Source organism: Canis lupus, chromosome 11 (genome assembly GCF_003254725.2).
Source record: "Canis lupus dingo isolate Sandy chromosome 11, ASM325472v2, whole genome shotgun sequence".
Classification (NCBI taxonomy): domain Eukaryota; kingdom Metazoa; phylum Chordata; class Mammalia; order Carnivora; family Canidae; genus Canis; species Canis lupus.
The window spans coordinates 61,916,855-61,941,242 of record NC_064253.1 but is presented as its reverse complement, the minus strand read 5'-3'; the positions used below and the strand labels follow the sequence as shown (position 1 = coordinate 61,941,242).

General features: G+C 43.8%; 1 protein-coding gene and 1 non-coding gene across 9 annotated transcripts in view; one reads left to right on the top strand and one right to left on the bottom strand.

Moving 5' to 3' along the window:
• The window catches only part of ZNF462 (zinc finger protein 462), a 136,968-nt gene extending 119,613 nt beyond the window's left edge, over positions 1 to 17,355 (bottom strand). For 2 of the 8 annotated variants that reach the window (XM_049116348.1, XM_025432828.3), the window contains exon 1: positions 13,914 to 14,158. The gene's annotated coding sequence lies outside the window, so the exon portion shown is untranslated. Of the gene's footprint in view, positions 1 to 11,614; positions 13,006 to 13,218; positions 13,657 to 13,913; positions 14,159 to 16,723; positions 16,832 to 17,251 lie in introns of those variants that run through there. The other 6 variants (XM_049116347.1, XM_049116349.1, XM_049116352.1 and 3 more) reach the window with 6 other exon arrangements.
• On the top strand, positions 16,384 to 17,772 carry LOC112649733 (uncharacterized). Its single transcript, XR_007414113.1, has 3 exons — positions 16,384 to 16,495; positions 16,745 to 16,866; positions 17,165 to 17,772. It is a non-coding gene; the product is annotated as an uncharacterized LOC112649733 (transcript).
• The last annotated feature ends 6,616 nt before the right edge of the window (positions 17,773 to 24,388 follow it).

Sequence of the window (24,388 nt, the reverse complement as noted above, 5' to 3'; positions counted from 1 at the left end):
GTCCGCAGGCAGGCCGACCAGAGGTTCACAATCTGGGAAATCTCCCTGAGAATGCACAACAGCGGTGAAGACCATTCATCAGTTAAGGCAGACACGGCACCAAGTTCATCAGGCGGGACTCAAAAAATGGAGTTTAAGACCAAAGACAAAACAATTCACATCTGGCAAAGCTCTGGGAGTTCTCTACCCCAGTTTCTCTATCAGTGAGGAAGGAAGAAACTATCATTTTTCAAGTGCCCTTTCTGAACCAGGATCCTTATACACATAATATTCTATAGTCCTTATGTCAGTTCTACAGATTCGTATTATCGTCTCCCTTTCACTGGGTGGGAACTCATGGGAACAGAGAGGTTAAGTGACTTATTCAAAGTCACACAGCTAGGAAGAGACAGACACAAATTTCATCCTGTGCTCATGCAGTCCCAGAGAGTTTGCTCTACACACTACACACCACTGTCTTCCTGAAGACCCCTGCACAAAGAACTGCATGTTCACCCAGTAAGTCTGCAAAATTTGCACTCCTGATGTTTCAGCAAAAAATAAGCACCTTCTGGGATCCCTGGGTGGCGCAGCGGTTTGGCGCCTGCCTTTGGCCCAGGGCGCGATCCTGGAGACCCGGGATCGAATCCCACGTCGGGCTCCCAGTGCATGGAGCCTGCTTCTCCCTCTGCCTATGTCTCTGCCTCTCTCTCTCTCTGTGACTATCATAAAATAAAAATTAAAAAAAAAATAAGCACCTTCTCCCCAAAGAGTATACACATACATGTTTATATATATATATAAATTTATGTTTATATACACAGATATATAAACACACACACACACACACACACACACACCTATAGAGAGAGAGTAATCAAGTTCCTAGTTGTTCAGACAGTTCAACTGCATTGATGTTTAGCTATGGTGTGCACATTTTAAGTGCATTATTTTTTCATATAATTGCATGTCAGAAAGGGAAAGCTGCCAAGTGACAATCTGGCCCAGTGATTCATGGTGTCACACTGACATACCCACTTCTGATACAGGTTGTTGTTTGTATTTCCTAGAAATCATTGCCTTCATTGGGGAGATAAACAGTAAACAATGTCCCAGCAATGACTCGTTCTTCCACTGAAATAGCCTAGCAGCAAATGTCATGAATTGGGGATAGGAACGTGTGGTTAATATAAAGTTAGAAGTTCTCCTTCTGTTCCTCAGACCTTAATGATCACATCGATAAGACAGTGTCTCAAACATAGATTCACTCTTTTTCACTTTAGAACTACGCCTTATAAAGTAAAGGCTCTGTTCAAATGAATCATATCAAATCTACTAAATAGGTTTCATGTGCTGAAAAAAAATCTAGCTCATTTCCGATCTTTAAGCTTCAAGACTCTGACTTGCTGATTTATTAATGTTTTGCTTTTTTTTTCTTTTACTAAATCTATTTTTCTGTAGACATCAACACTAGATATACAATATGTGCATGGTCACAGACAAAATAATGTTACTACTGATCTTTCTGCTAAAATGGAGAAAAGATGATGGGAAGGTGGCAAGTAGGGGGAAATGAAACAGGGAGGAACACCCCAGAACATGGAAATTCACCGTTCAGTAGCTGCTCCAAATAAGATCGCTAACACTTACCTATGCTGGGGTCAATTTTGATAATTGTGGTTGACGTCTAGAAACGGGGTTATGAATATAATTATCATGAAGCAGCAATTGGGCAATCACAACCTAATTAAGCCCACTGACTAGATTATCTTGTTTTTCCCCTAATAATCACGTAACATTTAACACTTGCTAATTTCGGGACCTATGGGTGATGTTCCTTCATTATTAACAAGCTACGGCCACTGGCCAGAAAAAGAATGGGTGAGTACTCAAAACCCTTGAGTCAAGCAAGGAGGAATGTCAGGGACAGCATGACATCTGTTCTTCAATGTCACGTCACTTCTCAACCCCCCCAAACTACTAATCAGAGGCAAAGCTTCAAATCAGAGAAGACGGAATGCATGAGGAGAACTTTCACACAAGTGGAAGGATGTATACAATTCTGCTCTCCTGAATGTGTGCCATTTTATGTGATCCCTACAACATGCTTTTCCACATTACGATGGACTCTGCCTTTGAAGAGGCTATTTTCTTTTGTTTTCAGTATAATGGGAGATTCCTCCACCAGGCCTAAATACATAGACCTACTACAGTTACCACCTTGGACATGCCCCAAGGGTCCCTCTGCCACCCCGCCTCTCACGTTGAGTGTATTCTCAAATTCAAAGTCCTAGCCCCAGTTGGACATCACTGCACCCACCAAGATACGCTGGCTCAATTCACCTGCACCTTCTGCAAAGCTCCTGAATAGATCTCTCCTCAAAGAATTAAGGGGAAAATTGGGGAACCAGGCTAAGAACTGGTCTTTGAGACAAGCTGGTTTGAGGGAATATCTTAGAAGGCGGGGCGCTACTGATTAGGGTCACAACAGATGTTACCTAAGGCTCTTAAATCAGAAATTCCACCTAGAGAACCACACGCTTTGGTGTAGCTCAGTGTTATTACTCTCTTCCACTGTGTAGTTATTTCGGGGGTGGGGGGTTGGTGGGGGGCTTTTCCCCCATAAAAGGCCTTTATCTAAGAAAAACAATGGTTTTGATAAGTTTGGTAGATGACAGGTAAAAATATGGGTGGCTCCGTGGCCTCCTCAGTACACTTAACAAACAGGACACATACTTCTCCTCCTACAAAGGTTTTGAGTACAAATCTGTCTGGGAACAGATCACCTGAACAGATCCCGTAGCAAAGTTAAGATTTTATAAAACCACGACTACTTGTTTTGAGGTTAAAGAGTCTACTCAGCAATTAATGCCCCAACTGCCTGTCTTACAGTAAAGCTACTGTCCTGGGTATCTCAGGGATATTTGGACCTGCTCCATCCCCCTTAGTACAGCTTGTTACTCTATTAAGGGCATTTGTGGTCATCCATGAACAGCAGCTTCCTTACTGTACTGTGATGTTTCAGGGAGAGGCAAATAAAACCCAAACAATCATCATGTCTCCATGATCTAAATAGAGCAGATGGTGATCACTAAAAGGCATGGGGGATACCAGTACCCACGCTTTGAAGAGTATCTGTGCTATTTTCCAAAAATGACCATTAGACGGTGGAACTACTTTTCAAATATGTCTGTGTGGCTTTTGGAAACATGTTTCATGCTTACAGTAAACCAGAGCCAATACAGGGCACTGAGACTTTCAACAGGAGCCCTAAGAAGGGAAAAAAAAAAAAAAAAGTAAGACCCTTCTTTACTTGGAAGGAAGGAAGGAAGGAAGGAAGGAAGGAAGGAAGGAAGGAAGAAGGAAGGAAGGAAGGAAGGAAGGAAGGAAGGAAGGAAGGAAGGAGAAGGAAAGAGAAAGAAAGAAAGAAAGAAAGAAAGAAAGAAAGAAAGAAAGAAAGAAAGAAAGAAAGAAAGAAAGAAAGAAAGAAAGAGAGAGAGAGAGAGAGAGAGAGAGGGAGGGAGGGAGGGAGGAAGGAAGAAAGACGGAAAGAAAGAAAGAGAGAAAAGAAAGGAAGAAAGAAAGAATCAGGCACCTGGGGGCTCAGTCAGCCAGAAAGGTAGCTCTGCCTTTCGCTCAGGTCATAATCCCAGGGTCTTGGGATCGAGTCCCACATCAGCTCCCTGCTCAGTGGGGAGTCTGTTTCTCCCTCTCCTTCCTGCTCCTGCTCTCTCTCAGAATCACGGTCTCTCTCTCAAATAAATAAATAAAATCTTAAAAAAAAAAAAAGTCACACAGCATAACCTTCTGCTGTAACAGGTAGGTGTTCCTTCTTAACCATCCACATGTATAACTACTTTACAATTCTGACAATACAATTTAAAAATATTTATTCTCTAAATTTCCTCTTACATGGTCTCTTGCTGTTTTTCACCATCTCCTCTATAATTCAGAAGAACCAAAACAGGGTACTCTTTAGTTAAACACACTTTTATCAAGCTATTACAGTAAGTTATATCTCTCATATCAACTAATCTACTACAATTAATTTTCCATTATGCTCAAATTCCCCTTCTAGAACACCAGGATATACTAGTGGCATAAGCAACTGGAAGAGAGAAAGCATCAGGATTATAATCTATTAGCATACTAAGCAATAACCAAGGCCAGTTCCCACCAGCAGCGGGCCAAAAGGTAGTACCCATGTGTGAACCCCCGGCTCCCCATCTTCTAGCTCCAAGACCTTGGGTAAATTACTTCATCTCCCCAAACCTCAGTTTTCTCTACCAGAAGAACAGTCCCGGTACGTATTAAATGTCAAACAAATGCTACCTGGAATTAATAATGAGTCTCTCCAGGAGGAGAATCAGCATTCTGTGAAAGATCTGTGTGATATTCCTACTCTAGGGGAGTTGGCAGCCTTTTTTGATGACGCCATCATATTTATTCTCTTTATAGATGGTAGGTATTCTTACCCAAGATAAGAAGGGATAATATTCAATTGACAGCAGAAGGGGGAGACGTTCCTGCAGCTGAACTGTGGCATTCAGATCAAAATGGTCTCTTCCATGAGCATCCCCTGCCCAGCTATCAATAGTCAGTACCAATTACCAGTCTTCAGAGAAGACCATGTAAGACAGAAACCAATGAAGAGAAAAAGTTTCTGGGTGATAAGTGCTTGTTATTGAAATCCTTACATAATCTCTAGCTGGCGTCTAACCCTGGCCATCTTCGGGGCTACAGCCCAGTGTTCAAATTTTACCCCACACAAAGGACTCCTAGACCAGGTCCCATGTGGGTTGAATGATTGATACTCAATCGTTGACTAATTGGGCACAACAGAGGGAGGACGTAATTAGGGATTAGAATGGCTAGCCATTCTGGGCCACAAAGGCTTTATTTTGGGTTTTTAAATGCCAGGATCCAATCGACAGACCAGCCTGCGCCTCCTGGCTCTAGCAAATGGCTTAATCCCAAACTGGACTCCAGGTAGCTGTCACGGTCCACTCCTTTCCCCTCGGAAAGAAGCATGTCTTTGTTCTTCCTTCATTCCCTCTCACACCCACAGCGTAGGTAGAGAAGCTCTATGGATGAGTGTAGAGAGGACTATCGCAGTGTCTGCCCATTAATAATGCAGCGACTTTCTGCTGTGCTCTCTTCTCCACTTCGTTCATTTTCCAGGAAAATCTCCACCCAGGCTTACTTAACCAGTTCCTTCAAGCTTCCCTTTGGTCCTCCCATCAGAAAGGCTGATTTGTAGCCCTGAAGTCACATAAATGGTCTTCCAAGTTCAATTCTTTCTCTTTTTCTCTTACAGTAAGAACTGACCAAAGACTGTGGGCCTGAGCATGGATCTTCATTTTTCATGTGCAAGGAGTTCCAAATTACAGGGTCTTTTCCCACGTGCTTTATCGTTTTCTTAAAAGCAACGCCTTTCTTCTTCCTGTAGCCTCTTCCCAGTGGATAGACCTCTCCTACCTGGGCTTGGCAATCACTCCCCTGCCTCTCTCCTCCTGCTTTTCCTTCTCCCATCCAAGCGGTCTCTCCTTCCCAGCAGATTTCCACCACACAATTATGGCAATGCTTTAGCCTACTTTTCTGTTAGCTTGACAACCCTGTCTATTTCCTACTTGTGCTGATGCTACTGTTTGCTTTTCTGATGGGCTAATCCGTGTATCCTTTCAAGGCCTAACTTCCCCTACCATGATAGCAGCTGGAGCTCTAATTCACAGGTGCCTTCCAAAGCTTTTCATTAGCAATAGAAATGAGATGGTTTAGAAACCCATTTCTTAATCTGCAGGTGAGTATTGGAACCTTTGTGCAGCAAACATCTTTCAAGTATCCCACATTGTGCCACCGCACAATTATTTTCTGAGTAATAAGTACAATGTTATAGGCACATTTGTAGTGTTAAAAGGGAGAATGTTCCCTCAGAAGAAATCAGCTCCCACCCCCCACCCCCCCCACCCCCCCACTCCCCCCCCACCCCCCGCCTCTGGCATTTCCCAGCTCCAGAGAGAAGCAAGCACTCAGCTGACAGGAGCAAAACTGAATAAAGGCAACTTTACCTTCTTAAATCTGAACAGGGAAGAGAAAAACTCAAAAATGTGAAGGCCTTAGCTCCTGTTCTGGTTCAACTGGCCAGATGAGGGCTTAGGGAGCGAGGTTGGCCTTCCCCAGCTGGGCTCTGTGGCAGATAAGCCTCTCCACAAATCCTGGGCTTAATTACTTCTGACACAGTTGTCTCGCCTGGGCCTCCAGCTCCTTTTGTACTCAAACCAATCTGAATCCAAAGGTAAGTCTTTGCTTACTCATCTTGGACAAATGCTTAATTTCCTACGAAGTGATCCTAAAACATTTTAATCGGGATCTACTGGTTCCTAGTAGAATTTTCCCCATCTTTCCTTGCATGGTCTTTGTGAAAAGTCTACTCGAAAGCCGGGCAAATAATTCTCTGACTTGAGCTGTCTTCATCTTCTTCGGGTATTTATTTTTTGGAACAAGGAAGTACCTACCAACCTTCCCTTCACCCTCAAGAGCAGGCTGTGTTCTTTGAATGAAGTTGGGGCTAAGATGTGGACAGGCACAGCAGAAGTATTTTATTAATATCCAGAAGCAACATGCAGGGAACTGAACAAGCAAACACATGAAAGCAAGAAAATCAATATCAAAATACCCATGACCTGGCACAAAAAGAAACCTTCCCTCCAAGAATAACTCATAAAAAAAATGTCTCCAGCTAGGAATTAGGCAAGAACGCTTTGAAGACACCAAGTCATCTGCTCACTAGGATTAAAAGACAATGCATTTGCAGGTGATCATACTCATACCCTTCTCATACCACATCACTCTACCTATCTCTTGTCTTCCCAAGACCTGAAAAAACCAACTTTGAGTTGAAGTCACACATCCAAAAGCTAAAAAGCTTATGTACGCTTTAACTGATAAGGACAGGAGCCCTTAGAAAGTAAGACAAATCTTATGATAGTATTTTTAAGCAGAAAATGTAAATCCAAAGCACTTCCAATTGACTTTCTATTTGTCAGTGTGTACAGCTCTCCAGAGACAAAGTTCAAGGGGACAAAAGATTCAAAAGAGCTTCCTAGTAAACTGCAAGTACAATCTAAATTCATAAAAATCCATTTTCCCCTCACTTGGAAACCTCTCTTCCTGGGTCTTATGAATCCAGGAGACAGTTCAGTTTGGGATTATCTTCTCTCCAATGCCCCCGCCCCCCCAACCCCAACATTTTTTTTCTTCCCTCAGTACTGGCATGCAAACCATGCTGTTTTAACTTCTTTCCTGTTCTCCCAGTTCTTCTGGAACATTTTATTTTCGACAGTCAACTCATTTGGAGGAGTGCCACACTGAGGTTCAACTGTTTATAGCGTTAACTGTGTTTCTGCCAGAAGTCCACATCCAGCACTACCTTCTCCAGACTGCCTCCTGGATTAAGAATTTATGCTTTAGTTTGGAAGAAGCTTAGAAAATGTGGAAACTTCCAAACATCACTCTTTACACAAAATGACTTTCGCTTGTCCAAGAGGAATCAGAAATGGAAGTCCATTTCACCCTTCCCAAAGTACTGTCCTATCTCTCTCTCTCTCTCTCTTTCTGGTTAAATGTTCCCCGTGTTGTCAAAAACTCACTTGAAGGATGACTTCATGACTTCATTGGGGAATGGTAAATAGCTAGCCATTGATTGGCCTGCTAGCCATTGGTCTGCAAGAGAGAGAATCGGGCTCCAAGAAGATCCATGGAGCGCACATTTTTGGATGAGTCTGGAATACTGGAAAATCACCAGTAATTGTCTTTGACTGGATTTCACTCTCTTGGCCATTCATCAGTATTACAAAATGGCATCTCTGAAAGAAGCCAATTTAAATCTGTACCATGTTGCAAAATAGATCCTCTGAGTCCAATTGTGGGCACTCTGGTAAGTTGCAATAGTCCCAGACAAACCTCTAAAGAAGGGCATTCGCAAAGGACTCCCAAGCCCTGGATGACAGAACTATATAGAAGAGAGGAGGCCAGTGAAAAGAAAAGCACTTGTCCCAATCCCAATAGCTGCAACTCGACGGGAAGTTGCATGAACAAAACTGGCCTCTGGAGTGTATCAGTTCTATGAATGAAACCATGCTCGGCCCCAACACGGTAAAGTCAACTAACAAAAACCAATACTCCTACCCCACTAGTGTTTGATTACAGAGTTTCTCAGAGAGGCTTGCACTCTGGAGAGGAGAGCTGGTGTTTCACAAACCGCTAAAATCATCGGCAATGGGGTGGTGGAAAGGGCACTGGGTTGGGAGTCAGCTGACCTGAGCGCTGGGCCTGGCTTTGTTACAACTGAACCTTCTGACCTTGGGCAAGTCACTGCACGTCTCTGTGCCAGTTTCCTCTTCAATAAAATGCCGCGGGAAGAGGAGATCTGAAGTAGATGATCTCTCTACAAAACAACTAGCTTCTCAATTAGAAGTTCTTACTATTCACCATTTACGGTGTACCATATTAGTCAACCTATTTTAGGTGATTTTTATATTAATTTCTACTGAGGAAGTAGTATTTTTGTCCATCACCCCAAAACTCTTCAGCTTAATCTAGTCACTCCCTGGAGTTCTTCAATATGACAATAAATGCCTCTTTTCTTTTTCTTTCTTATTTTTTTAAGCAACCTTCCCCAAACTAAGGCTTGTGCTATTAAAAGAGCTCAGAACTTCCCATTTCCTTGCTAGGGCTAAAATTAAACTGTCCATTCCTTAGGGCCCAACATAACATCTGCCAGATGTCTTGGCATATCACACAAGAGGAATTTTCTTCTAGCATTATCTACTCTCCTATTTTCTCATAATCAATTAATAGGTCACCAACACGCAGCTAATGTTTCTCTCCAAGCCACCAACTTCATAACTATGTGAACCTCCAAAGATACTTGCCCTCACACACACATACACACACACACACACACACACACACACACACATACACACACAGGCTGACTTTTCTTTTTTTTTTCCTCCAGTTTGCTGGATTTGCAATGAGACCCTGGAAATATTTTCCTCCACTTCTTTTGAATTTCCTTAATTTCCACATACCAGTCATCCAATCATATACTCATGTCAGAACCTTTGCAATCTGAGCTCATTATTTATATATTTCCTAATTTGTGAATGTGGCATTGTGTAATAGCACCTCTGTTCTCCAGTGCTCTACTTGAAACATTCCGTACAGCTTTGTCAATGCTCTGTCCAATGAGTCTGATAAAGGCATATAGCACAAAGAGGATGAGTAAGGTTACTACCTTATCCAAGAACTCTCAACACCAGGAGAGAATTCGAGACAGACTAGACTCTATTAGACTCCATCACACAGAAAGCAGAACTCTTTCCAAGGCAATTTTACCATTCTTTTCTTTCAGGAAAACTGACCACAAATACTCTAGAGTCCATTAGTAGGGTTGGGTTGCTTTTCTCCTATCTTCCAGAAGACTCATTAGAAAGAAAGAACACACACACACGTGTATGTATACATGTGTGTACATACATGTATATATATATTTTTTTCTTTTTATCCAAAAGTTGTTTCCAACTCCAAGGAGTATGGAAAAAAACAAGCTCTCAGGGAATGTGGTCAATAAACTAGATGGACATAAATCTAACATGAGAAATATTATGGAATACAAAGATCCAACAAGAATCTTTCCTATGGCAATGGGCCTCAGAGCTCACATATATTTCTCCAGAATGATTTCTCTTTGTGATGTATTAGAGCTAAGGAAAAAATTTGCATAACGAGCCTCATCAACTTGCTGTCTCAAAAACAAAACAAAACAAAAAATCTCTGAGCCTTGACATCAAATGAGAATGTTCAATTTGACACTCTTCGTATTTCTTGCGTAGGACTTTATCCAAAATATTTGGCACATTTTGAATGTGTAGGTTTGGAAAAATGTAAGCAACCACATCTTTAATACTAGTGCTTCCCATGTTGATGAAGGGCATTAGAGATGAACATGTCTCTTAGGTAACCAGTTAGAACATACTCTCAAACTCCAAAATGCCTCTTAGATACCTAATTTTTTCCCTCCAGAAAAGCTCAACTCTAAGACTGTGTATAAAGACAACAAAACACTTGGTCACAAAGTAAAAAAAAAATGTGGTGAGTCAAAACGCTGGACCAGCAACCAGTCTGTCAGATTTTTTTTTCCCCCACTGAAATAATTAACCGGTTGTCCTGGTATCAACAGCAACAACAAAGATATCATAGAAGTTTGCTTCAAGATCAACCTAGAATGTATTTGTTTACATACGCAAATATGGTTAATTAGATGCAAAATTATCTGGTAATTACTTTCCCAAATAACTCTCTTTATTCCGTTGCATTAGAACTTCCGAGTTTGAACAAGTAGCATCCACACATGCATTAGCAAATTTAAGTATTAACATTGACAACATCCCACTTAGGAGCAAAAGTAATGGTATCAAAAGACAACATTCAAAACTGAATAATACAAGGTATGATTCCAAGAAGAAAGATTTTTTCAAGTGCTCTTGGAGAAGCCCAGGTTTTTAATAAAGAAGCAGAGATCTGAAGAGAAGTATTTTTAAATGAGCACACACATCAACTGAAAATGTTGAAAACCATACATCTTCGTCTGCAAAAACAGGGTTTTACTTCATTGGCCATGGACAATTATCAGCTAAGGAACCATGTATTTCTCCTTTCCTTTCACACTCCTCAGAAGAACAATAACCCTCAATTAATGACACAACAGTTTGGTTTGAAAAATGTGATGTTGTCATATACAGCATTGTGCATTTGCTGAATGACACTGCTACCAGCTACTCAACAGAATATAATTACATCTGGAATCTAAAACCACTTCGATATGCACAATAATACTGTAGACATAGGAACTTTACACACACACACACACACACACACACACACACACATCTGACACATAATGAGAAAGCAGAGCAAGAAAAAAGCTGGTGTAAGTCGCTCACCAATGTGTTCCTTATTTCTGTTGAAGCTGGTACCTTTCTATGTCCCTCCTTAGTTGAAAACGAGGTCCAATCAGCCTCCTTATTAATATATTAATTGGTTCTGAATCTCCTCCAAGTTTTCATTCCACCGTGGAGGCTTCCTCACCTATCTTATCAATAGTCCACCTAAAATTCTTCCAACATCTTCCCTCACCCTCAAGATGGCTACCTTACCTAATGGTAAAGCAACATCTTCATGGTTGGCTTTTATAAATTCCTCAAGCATTTCAGGACCGTGTCCTTTACTTGGATCAATCACGTACATTCTCTAGAACTAATCTGTGAAGAGCTCCAATCAACGTGTGTGGACTGGGGTAGGATTGGGTCCTTCCTTCAAATCATCCTCACAAAATGTCTTCCTACAGGACTACTAAATTCTCCCCAATTAAAAAGGTGAAGACACCTGGGCCTAAGGTTTTCTCCACAGACACAATATTGTAAAAATTTGTTTCCATAGTGACATTGTTAAGAAGACATCTGATATTTCTGAAGACTTACAGTCCTTGAGAACAGAGAGAAAAAGAGCAGAACGAAGGGGAAGGGGGAAAACAAAGGGACTAATAGAAGGCCTTATGCACAGATGGAACAACCTGAAGAGAAATGTGGACTCTGGAGAAACTGGGGTCAGTCTTAGGAGTTCCTCTGAGATCTTGCAGGATTTGTTGCGGTTGTGGTTGCTGTTGTTGTTCTTTCCCCTTTTTGCAAGAAGTCAGCCCACACCAGACAATAAAGTCTTGCCATGCATCAAATCGTGGTGATCACCAAGCCCCAGAACTCCCCAGTCTCAGCTTAGGGCCACCACCATCTTCACAACGAGGCAACAACAATCCCCGGTGACTTTTCAGGAGACCTGGAGCTGCTTAAAAGTTGGGTGAAGACCTCGGTGGAAAACGTGTAAGGCTCTCCCTGGCCTTTCCTGAAGGAGGTCAAAACCCTTCAGGTCCACTCCCGAGAAGAAAAAAAATTTCCAAAGTTTACTTTAAAATGGAAACAAACGCCTCAATAACTTGTGAAAGCACTCCTTTGGTGGGAGAAAAACCTGAGCAGCCCTTCCAGTAAGTCCCCTGGTTCCCTTGCATAATGAATAGATGGTGAGGAACCACCACACAAGATTTCACCCTGGAAAAGAAGGAGTAGGCAGGCAAGCCTAAGCCTAAGCCTCCTCCTCCTCCTCCTCCTCCTCCTCCTCCTCCTCCTCCAGCCATCACCAACAGAGCTTCAAAATGGAGACATCCATAATTTTATAAACACTTCTCATCTCAGCTTTGTCTCCTGGAAACCCGCTCTCCTCCATTTTCTGGTGGAGTTACAACATGACACGGCTTACCTGACTCAGTTCCCAGCTCTCAACCCAACTAGTCACTTCCTCCCCCAAACCTGCGAGCCACCTCCAGGAACAAAACCCAGAGCAGACCAAGCAACCAACACAGACACTCAGACACAACCCCCCGGGGGAGCCCTGGGAGAAAGCCCCAACTGGTTGGTCTTTTCCCATCCCAGGCGCGTGCTTAAAAATAAAACTTTGTTTTTTCCCCCCTTTGGGTAGAGGAGGAATATAAAAGGAACTCCGGGCGGCCTCCCTCCCTCTCTTGGAGGTTAGAAGCTACAATGAAAAGAAAACGAGGGTTCCTTCAGGAAGGGTGAAAAGCCTGGAGAATGAACGTGAGAAGGAGCTTTGTGTTTTGGAGTCTGGACTGGAACCAAAGCAGACAGCTTGCAAATGGAGGACAGGGAGATAAAGAAAGGGAAAGAGAGGGGCTGCTCCAATGGGGGGCGGCTGCGGCTTCCCCTCGTGCCTGCAAGGAGGGCAGGCCCCTGGGACCCGCACCAGGAGTGGGGCGACCCCCAGGCCCCTGCCTTCTTATTCTCCCCTCCTCGGAGCCAAGCGTGTGTAATGGCTTCTCCTCTCCAGAAACCGTTGTCCTCCTCCCCCAGACGCTTCTGAACCCCCAGCCCGGAGACAGCTCCTCAGCTGCTCCCCAACCTGCGCGCGCCCCCCCCCCGCACCCCCGCCCCGCGGGCCGGGCCCGCGCCCCCCAGCTCCTCGCCTCTCTGCTCCCCGGCGGCCCCGGCGGCCCCGGCGGCGGCCGCCACCCCCCCGCCCCCCGCCCCCGCCACATCCCGACCCCGCATCCCAACTTCGGGGAGAGAGAGCGAGAGAGCGAGAGAGCGAGAGAGCGAGAGAGCCAAATACCTGAGCAAGAAGAGGGGGGTGCCGATCCGCACGGCTTTGCCATCGGGCTGGGGACAGGCAGACAGAGAGGGGGGCAAGGAAGGAGAGGGACAGAGCAAGAAAGAGGTCAACGCGCTCAGGTCGGGGCGGCTCGGAGCGCTCGCTCCCCGGCCCCTCGCTCGCTCCCGCCCTCCGCCCCCCTCTCCGTCCCTACTCCCGTCCCCGCGCCCGGAGCATCCGTCCTAAGCCTCCAGCTCTCTTCTCACTCATCTTGCATTTTCTCTCCTCTCTCCATAGAACTACGCGAAATTAATTAAGCCACAGCGCTCCGCTCCCCCCAGCAGAAGGAGCCGCCAGCAGGAAAAGCACAGCCACCTCCACTGCCACCACCACCACCTTCTCCTCCTCCTCCTCCTCCTCCTCTTCCTCCCTCGCTTCTCCTCCTCCTCCTCTTCCTCCTCCCCCTCGTGCTCTCCCTCCTCCCCCTCCTCCTCCTCCTCCTCCTCCTCCTCCTCCTCCTCCTCCTCCTCCTCCCCTGCCCTCTCGCCGCTTCTCCTCTCCCAACAGCCAGTCCAGGCAGGGGACTTCCTCTCCTCCCCGCTCCGCCAACCCTCGTCGGCCGAATGAATGAGCGCGCCTGAGCCTCCACCGCCCCGCGCTCTGCTCCCCGGAGCACCCGGACCACCCCGGGCTGCTGCTTAATTGCAGTAACTTACAGAAGAAGCGTCCCGGCGCCGGGAGGTGTTTCGGGTTCTCCAGCCCCACCGCCTCCTTATCCTCTTTCTCTTTCTCCTCTTCCTGCTCGGGTTATTGTTGTGGAAGTTGTTTGGGAGTCTCATGTGCTTGTGCCGGGTCTCAGCAATGGAGGATCGCCATCTTCCCTGCCTTCCTCGGCTCCTCAGACTCGCTGCAGCTGCAGATGACCTGAGATATCCGTCTCTCCCTCTCCCTCTCCCTCTCCCTCTCTCTCCCTCCCTCCCTCTCCCTCTCACTCTCTCTCTCTCTCTCCCCTCGCTCTCTCCTCTCCTCTTCTCTCTCCTCTCCTCTCCTCCCTCTCCCTCGCGCGCTCGCTCTCTCCCTCCCTCTGTGTCTCTCTCTGAATAATGAGCAACCAGAGGGAGAGAGAAAGCAAGACCGAGGGAAGGGAGACAATCTTCTCCTGCCACACAAAACGCCGGAGCACCAGGGGGTGCGCGAAGCCTTTCTAATAACAACGACAGCGTGCGGGAGACGGGAAGAAAAAGGAAAGAAAGAAAGAAGCGAGGAAAGGGCTGGGGGAAAGAAAGGGAAGAACGATCCAAGAGCTGGAGAAGAGCAGAAGGAGACGCTGGAGGAGATGCTGAGGCTGCGGCTGCGGTCCCCCCTCCCCCTCCCCCCTCCCCGCGCCGAACCCCAGAAGGAGGCAAGGTGGTTGCAAAGTTAAGGCTGGGACATTGTCTTTGTCGCTCAGAGCAACACAGAGCCAGGCCAGTGAGATGCAAGAGGAGGAGGTGGCGGCGGCGGCGGCGGCGGAGGAGGAGGAGGAGGAGGTGGAGGAGGAGGAGGAGGAGGAGGAAGAGGAGGAGAAGGAGGCAAAGGAGGAGGAGAAGGGGAAGAGGGAGATGAGACGAATAAAGACCTGCGGGGAAGGCGGTGCGAGGAGCGCGGCGGCCGGGCTGGGGCGTGCGCGCTCGCGTCCCGGAGGCGCCCGGCCGCCCTGGCCGGCGGAGGAAGCCCCCAGCGCCCACCCTGCCCGGCCGCCCCGGGCTCTCCCACCATCAGCCCGGCCCGAGGCGCCCAGCCCGGGCCCCTGGGAGCCCCTCGCACGCATCCATCGGGAGGCCAGTCTTTGCAGAGAACATAACACGGGGAACTAGAGGTTGCAAGTCTAAACCCAGATCAACCACGTGGGGCTTTTTAATCCCTTTCCAGCCTGCGGTGTGAGTATCTCCAGTGAAAAGCTCAAATTGTCCATTACTGGCACGTATTTTGAAGTCTTCTCCCCCGAAATAAAGGCGCATTGTGCATTTTATTTCTTTTCTGATATGGAAAGGGGTGAGGGGGGCTGGGGGGGTAGGGAAAGAACCCATCATTCCGAGCTTCGGAACCACCACTTTATTTTCCCAACTTGTGAAATGTTTTGACGGCGCACCAAAAGGAAAAAAAAAAAAAAAAAAAAAGAGCCTACTTAAATAACTTTACACCCTCCAGCCCCGCGTTGTTTGCACTTTCTGGCTGATCATCTAAAGGCTCGGAAAGTAACAATCAGCGCTTCTAATGATAAGGTGTCATGGTGTTGAAGACAAGAGAACCAAGATGAAGCTTTCACACCTTGAATTTTTATTTGGTGTAATTTTCCCCCAAATCGTTCTGAACTATCTCTTTTGCAAAGGGATGGGTTCCCCCCCTCCCCGCCCCTCATCCTCCACCACCAGGTCGCACGTCTCTCCTAAGGCTCTAATTTGATGGAGTGGGGCGGGGTGGGGAGGGGGACGGTCTGTGCCTACACTATAAAAAAAAAAAAAAATCAATACAGCAAGTCAGGAGCAATTGAAGTTCAAGGGCACGGGCTGGTTGTACCATTTCTATTTCTCGCTTCCTCGAGTTGGACATCACCAAGCGTCGGGAGAAACACACGGCGCGCGGGGCAGGGACCTTAATTAAAGTTTCTTTTGTCCGCGTCTGAATTGGGGGATGTTGCTGGATTCCTTTGCATTGGGGAGCGCGCATCCGGTGGAGAAGGCGCGGTGTAGAAGATCCAGGGCCAGATTGTCCTCTTTAATACTCACTCCCTGCCCACCCGCCGCCACCCCCCCACCCCGCCCCTTCCAAACAACAGTCCGGGAGGATAGACCCATAAAGCCCTACAATAAAGGGGAGGAGGAGACGCGCGCGGAGTTGGTTCCCATCGGATAGCGGGCTTCCAGACACAGATCCCAATCCTCCTTTTCCAAGATTTTTTTTTTTTTTTCCTCCCCATCGTTTATTCCCGGGGCAGAATGTCTCACCCAGAGGCACGATTTCACCCCCTTCGCCGTCAACACTTCCTGCCCTTTTCTCCTCCCACTCGCACTGAAAAGCTCGGGAGCCCTAAAAGGGTGTTGATGGCGGGGGTGATGATAAATAAATAAATAAATAAATGACACTCTACGCGTGCGGCGGCGAAGAAAGGAGGAGCGGGGGGGGGGTGGGGGGAGGGCGAGGCGAGGGGAGAGGAAAAGTAGGGAGAGGAGAGCGAGGAGGAGAACGCGCGGAGGCGAAAGGGAGACGGGGAGTCAGAGAAAGAGAAGAGAAAAGGAGAAAGGAGGAGAGGAGGACGGTAAGGCTGCTCAGAACTGAAGCGCCGCTGGCTTTGTGCAGAGCGGGGAGCACTCCCTGCTCCAGGTGCCCGGCGGGACCCGGGGAAGTCCTTCTGCCCCGAGCTCCTCCCCCGCGCCCCCAGGGGTGTCCGAGCGCCGGCTGCCGCTCCCCCCCGAATTCCTCGTGGCAACCCGGGGAAGCGCGCCAGGTCTCCGCCGTCCCTACGGTGCCCCAGCTGATCAGTTACCTCTTTGTCTTTAATAAAAAGCTGACTTTCGCTGTCAAGCCCTTGCACCCGGAAAATCACCATCGTATTTCAGGGTTGGAAGCCCCTGGGACCGCTGGGTTTTGGAGGCTGTGCGGAAAAAAAAAATCTTGCTCGACGTGAAGGTACCTCCTGGGGTTGGCCGGGGGCGGGGGGGGGGGTCGGAAGTCCTGAAGACGGGGGCCGCCCTTCCCCGGGGGCAGGGTCGCTCGGAGCCCGGCGGTGGGGGGGAGGAGGAGGAGGAGGAGGAGGAGGAGGAGGGGGGGGGGGCCGGGAGGAAGCGCCGAGGTCAGAGGAAACCCGGGGCTCCGGGGGCACCGAAGGGCAGCCGGCAGTCGGGGAACGAGCCCTGGGGAGGAGCCTTGTGCGGGAATGCGAGCGCGCCCCAACACGCCGCGGACCTCATAAACCCACTTGGCAAAGCCGCGGGCCGCTGGCCGACCGACTGCGGTGAACTCGAGAAATTAACCTGCGCTACGATGCACGGGGCTGCCGCCCGCTCCGACTCACCTCCAGCGACCGAGACAGAGAGCTCCCGAACCGGCCGCGGGGGGACCTGGCTCCTCCCTCCCGTCCCAGGAGAAGAGGACAAAAAGGGGAGATGGACTTGGAGATGGCCCCGCCCTTCAAACGCTCCAATCCTTGGAAACTAAACCTCCTCTCCAAGCCTCCCCGTCTACAAGGGACAAAGGCAGCGAGGAGATCCTGAGACCGATGGGTGGCTTCGGGGCTCCTCCCGAGGGGGCGTGGGGGGGGGGGGCAAGGTACGGTGGCCGAGTCTCCATTCCTAATACAGGACAGTCTTTAGAAGACCATCTTCTGCTTTAGCAGCGAATTGACTTCCCAAAGCCGGGAAGCGAACTCCTGCAAAACTCCCGCAAAGCCTTTTTGAATGTGGAAAAGCTAAATTTTCAATTAGTGATGCCACACACACACACACACACACACATTTTTTTTCTTTTCCGACTTCTTTTGGAGTCACAAGTGCCCGAACTGTCCAACTAAAATAAAAGAAAAAAAATTGTAACATGGTTGGGGATTAGACTCTTTTTTTTTTTTTTTTTTTAATTGGGGGCAGTTTTCTTTCAAATGATAGGAAAGCAACTGGGAAAATTAAAAAAAAAAAAGGTGGGTCAAGTCAAGGAAAGAGCGCTGTGGCTGCAGGTTTTAGAGAAAACCTTGATAAAGTTGGCACTTGAGTAACCGTAATTATGCTTTGCCATTAGCGGACAATTAAGATAACAGGAGAAAGTTCTCACCTCCTGCTATGTCATTCCTTCAGAATATTCATAAGGATAATGCAAGGCTCCTTGGTGGAGTTATCCTCCTCCTCTAGGAAGGTTAGTTTCTCAATTTTTTGCATTAAAAATGGAAAAGTTTAGGTTTTGTACACAGCCAGCAATGTGAGGGAAGTCTCATGGGGACATGGGGACTGCGTGAAATTTGCCTTTTGTTACCCTATCCCATGCCACTGTGCCCTGGAGTCATACAGGATTTCAAGATTTTATTAATGTTCATAAGGAAATATGAATATGTTGGAAGTCTGGACTTTCTTCTCCCTTATCATGGGTGACTGGCATACAGGCTCCTCATAAAGGGAAATTATGGCTCATCAAAAGACTGACTTTATGAGCATTAACAGAATAATAAATCTTGCTATTTTAGTTCAAGAAACAGTGGAGTCCTATAATTAGAGTGACCCATGCAAATATGATCCACTTATGTGCCCACCTCTAGCAGGATAGGGGTAGCCTATAAATCATTTTGGGCTTTAAAGGTTTAGGAAAGGAAGGCACCCAGATCTCTCAAAGAAAAGTGTTTATGGCAGGAAAAGGGCCTTCTGTCACCTGCAGGAAGGAATCATGGAAAGAAGGAAGACTTGGTCCAGAGGCTACATTAAAAAGACAGAATTTCAACTGAAACCAGTTATTCACTCATTGTTACAATATTTACATTATATAAAAAAAGGGAAAGTCCTCCTTCCTGAAAACTATACAAAAAAACAAAACAAAAATCCAGTTTATAACCCCACTTTCCAAATTCCAGCTGGAAAACTGTTCATGCTGATGATTTTAGCAAAACAAAGACCAAATGAACGGAATATGGCTTTTTCAGAAGTCTCAATTATTCCACCTTTAAACATTTGACCATATTGTGACAGACCTCTTGAACTTGGTGGTATTTTCCTGCCTGTGTAAAACTCCTTTACCGAGCGGTTCAATACAGTCTTTTACTATTTGAGTTTCTGACTTTCAAAGGGTTGCTCCCAATCCTTGAGATCTTTTACTCTTGTTGGAAATTACTCAGTCCTTAAAAAGTTTTTTGTTTTTCTGAAAACTTCAAATTCGGTGATTACGGATCCACCAAATATCCAAAACGTGAAGTCGCTAGCGCTTACTCAGCCCTTACCGGAAAATCAATATATTCTCATAAACCCATATCCAAATATACATAACTAGTTGACTAGTGTCCATGCCTCTGAAGGAGTGACTAAAAGACAACAAAGGTGGATAATTCATGGTTCTGAACAGCTCTCAAAAGAAGAGAAATTGCAATAACTTATATTAAACTTACTCCTTATGAATCTTTGTATATATACCTTTGGATACCAGAAAGGAATAGCAATGTTCTAAAATTCCAAAACAAAAAAACAAAAACAAAACTTTCTGCCATAGGTAAAAGTTAAATTTACAGTTCTATCAAGCTAATTACTATAACATAGAACATTCATGTGTAAGATCATTCAATCGTTGAATAGCTGTTTAGCAACTACAATGTGCCACACTCAGAGCCGAATATTAGGGATGCAAAGATGAATGAGAGATGATAGGTTAGAATCTCAGTGCATGATCTCCTTGCTGAGCCATTAGCTTTAAAATCACATTATTTATAGAACTTTGGTTTGGTTTTTGTTTTTGTTTTTTTAACTTTCTCAAAATCAATACAGGGATTTAGCCAATTTGGAGACTTTGACTTGAACATTTCTGCTCCTATTTTGGAGTTATTGAGAGGTAATATTTTGTTAAAGTAAAATTTTGGGACTTCATTTTAAAGCCAGTATCCTGTCAAATTCATATTTTTACAAGAACTTCTTTATAGAGCGGATCTTTTTAGGAAAGAGAGCAACCTTGGCTCAACTATGATTAGATTAACCAAAATTCAGAAGAAAAAGACTCAACTGAAAGATTGCCCATTTGTTGAAGCATCCTCTTCCAGCAGAAAGACCAGTATTTCCAGATTCCTGCTACTGAAACTAAAGCTCAGAGAGGGGACATGACTTGGTCAGGACCACAGAGCTGGTCAGAGGCAGTCAGCTCTAGAAGCTATGCCTCTATGGCATTTTCCCAAAGTTCTCTTCTTATATCACTTTCAAGATTTTTTTTTTTACATATTGCCATATTATTTACTTAATATATATTATTTTTAAATTAATAAAAATAATTTAGCTTTATCAAAAGCAATAACACCCATGATACCATAGGTCTGATGGGCTATTTATATACACATCTTCAACACATATCAAAGTAAATATATTATTAAAATTAAAAGAACAGAAAAACGTTTGGATTAAAGCACAGTCTGATAGTATACATGCCAAACTGTTAATGGAGAAGTGGCAAAGAAAATGTTTTTTGAGCTATTTTTGTGTGTACAAACATGAATCCACTTTTCAGTTTGAAAAGTAAAAAAAAAAAATAAAATAATAATAATAATTAATAATAATAATAATAATAAGGTCTAGCAGAGGCTAGTATAGCCCCAAATTAAGCCCTCCCCTTATATATTCCTGCTAGAAATTAAAAATTGGAAAAAAAAATTGGCACAAATCTTTTTAGCACAATTAGCAATATACATTTAAAGTCCTAAAATGGTCAGACTTTGTGTTCCCTTATTCCTCCTCTTAGAGTCTACCCTAAAGAATCAATCAGAAATATAGAAAAAACTTACACAAAAAAATGGTACAGGTGACGTGAGTAATTGAAAATAAAATTGTGATTAAGAGAAGAGGAATGGTAAATAAGAATATATGCCCACTAGGGATCCCTGGGTGGCGCAGCGGTTTGGCGCCTGCCTTTGGCCCAGGGCGCGATCCTGGAGACCCGGGATCGAATCCCACATCAGGCTCCCGGTGCATGGAGCCTGCTTCTCCCTCTGCCTGTGTCTCTGCCTCTCTCTCTCTCTCTCTGTGTGGCTGTCATAAATAAATAAAAAAAATATTAAAAAAAAAGAATATATGCCCACTATGATATATTAGGCAGCCTAAAATTGTTAGGAAGATTTTGTAATGAAATAGAAAAATAGCCTCCTGCTAGGTTAAAGACCTAGATATAAAATTATGATCACTGATTATCTTTTATAATACACATGCACATGCAAATCACCAATGTATCAATAGTAAGTTGACTTCTCATAAAAAATTTAGAAAATGTGGAACTTATATATAGTATTTATATGTTAAATAATTGTATATAAACCATATATCCATATGTGCATATACTTATATATACATGCACATACATATATATTGCTATGGAGTTGACTGCTCTGTTTGGACTGAATTGTCAATTATCTGTTTAAGTATTTAAAAACATTTTAAAGTTAAATAATAGAACTTCCTTTTATGTGTCTGGTAATTATAAATGAGTTTCAAAGAGCTAATTAATATTGTTAATAAAATACAGTAACTGTTTTTTCATAAAAATAATTTGCTTTTCACAGGAACAATAGGAAGATTTGAGTGGGCATTTTGAGTACATTTTATATACAAAAGGAAATTTAAGACCAAAGGGATTGAATGATTTAACCTAAGGTCTTCTCAAGTCAGTGGTGTAAAGAAAACTAAAATCCAAGTCTCCTAACTTCTCAACTCTTGTATTTTGAAATCTAGAATTCTACTACATACTCAAAATATTACCAAATATTATAAAATAAAGTTACTGATGGCCAGTATGAATAAAGTTCAATTTCATCAGTTATGAAAATGAAAGGTATGATACCCTTTCATACTTACAAGTTGGCAGAAATATATACTGCGTTATGTGCATATATGTGTGTGTATTTACATTTACCAATTATTAAGAGTATACATAATTCCTTGTTGTTGAGGATATGGACAAATAGACCCTTCCATTCTCTATTATTGGAACAATGACAAGTTTCAATCCTTCTGGATATATTAAAAGTCTTTACCCCAGAAATTTAACTTTTAGAAATTGACTTACAATATCCATGACTATCATCAAAAATTTATGTACAAGGAGGTCCACTGCAGCATTAATACCTAACAAGTGATTGGCTAAAGAAAATACATTCATCAGGACACCTGGTGGCTCAAGAGGTTGAGCATCTGCCTTTGGCTCAGGTCATGATCCTAGAGTTCCGGGATCGAGTCCAGCATTGGGTTCCTGAATGGAGCCTGCTTCTCCTCCCTCTGCCTATGTCTCTGCCTCTCTCTGCGTCTCTCATGAATAAACAAATAAAATCTTTTTAAAATAAATAAATAAATAAATAAATAAATAAATATAAAAAAATAATAGAAAATAATACATTTTTATATAGCTATCAAATTCTATAAGAAATATTAAATTATATTGAAATACATGATTTTTTGATAAGAGAAAACTAGATTTCAAAACAATTCATATAGCATTATTCTGCATTTATACATGTGTGTTTGTGTGTATAGAGGCATTGAAAAATGATTAGGAAAGTATAATAAAACTGTTAATATTTTTTCCAAGTGATGTAATTTTTCTAGGTGATGTAATTATGAGTATATATATATTTTTTTTTTTCACTGTGGCTTCTCAGACTTGGGGGGATGGAGGAAGGGACTGAGGGAGAGGGAGACTAGGTTTTTTTCCTTTTTAAAAATTTTTAATTAGCCAGAATATATATACATCATTAGTTTCAGATGTAGAGTTCAGTGATTCATCAGTTGCATAGGGCACCCAGTACTCATCACATCATATACCCTTCTTAAACCCATCACCCAGTTACCCCATTCCCCCACATACCTCCCCTCCAGTGACCCCCAGTTTGTTTTCTATAGTTAAGAGTCTTTCAGGGTTTGTCTCCCTGGGAGAGGGACGACTTTAAGCAGGCTCAATATCTAGCAAGGAACCAACGCGGAGCTCAACCCCCCGACCCTGGTATCATGACCTGAACCGAAATCAAGAGTCAGACGCCTAACTGCTGAGCCACCCAGGAGCCCCAGCTTCTCAGATTTTTAAACGTTTCTATTATATATATATAATATATATATATATAATGTATATATATATTTTGCAGCTAGAAAGAAAAAAATTTATAACTTGCAAGTAAATTTTGCCAGCACAGAATTTCTCTTACATCATAATGACTGACCGAACCAAATGTTTTTTTCTAGTGTATTGTAAGGTTCCATTAATTATTATTTTAAAACATACACATCTTGAAGTAGTTTTGCATATATTCATTTGATTTCCTAGACAGCCTTTACTCAAGAGTTCACTGTTCATATTTTGGATAGTAACTGTGATCATGAGCATCAGGTTGACTTGACTCTTCATCCACTAACCACTAACCCTTGACTGATCCCTTGCAGATTTCATGTTAGTTGCCCTTTCACCATAAAGTGGAATCTACACATTCTCTCTCCTACCTATTAGGTTGAGGTTTGGTTTCCCAGTGAGTTGCTAAGAACAATGTTTCACAAAAGTTACTCATTGGTTATATTTTTTTTAAGTTTCTAAAATGCAGAATAAATGTACTTTTTAGTATCATTCTAATGTTTATCCTGAAAATCTGCTCATGCCAAGGAGCATGTTTTAAGTATTTATTGACTTAATGTTCAGAAGAAAGACAAAACCAAATCCAGAAATGTACATCTACTCACTAACTTCCAGCTCCAGCTGTTACTAGTGATGACCTTGAACTCCATGTATCAGTTTCTACATCTGTAGAAAAAGAACAATTAAATATTTATAAGATTGCTATGAAGCTTTCTTTTTTAAAATGCATATAAAGAACATGGGAGTTTTTAAATGTAAGCTAATACGATGCAAGTCCTTAAAGCTTCACTGTGAGATGGCATAGGTGAAAGAAAAGCTCTAAAGTCAAGAGACAGGTCTCTAGTCCAGATTTGAATTCAAAACCAAAACACGCACCCTTGTCAAACGCCAATCCATTACTATTTTAACAAAATTTAAAAATCAAAATAATAATAAAAAGTCTAGGCAAATTAATGTATCTAAGTTCTCCTATTACTATTTACTTGATGCTTGCTGGTTCAGTGTGTTGTTCGCTAGAACTCAGAGCTACCAGACCTTAGTGCCAAAGGTTTTTTCAAATGGAAAAAAAAATCTTAAAATCAGGAAAATGTTGTTTATTGATACCTCAAATCCAAGAAACAGTTGTTGATGCTCAGAAAAAACCATGCAGTGTGGGAATTGTTATAGTAAATATAAATAAATAAACCAGAGCAAAGGGGGAATTTTATTTTTCCGTATATTGTACTTTATTTTCCTTCATTTTTCTGTAAATTGTATAGAGACCACTACTATTCACTGCTTTAGCTTCTGGATCACCAATGTTCTGCTGGAGCACAATTTGAAAACCACTGATCCATTCCAGATGAGAAAATGGTCTCACCAAAAATGCTCAGGA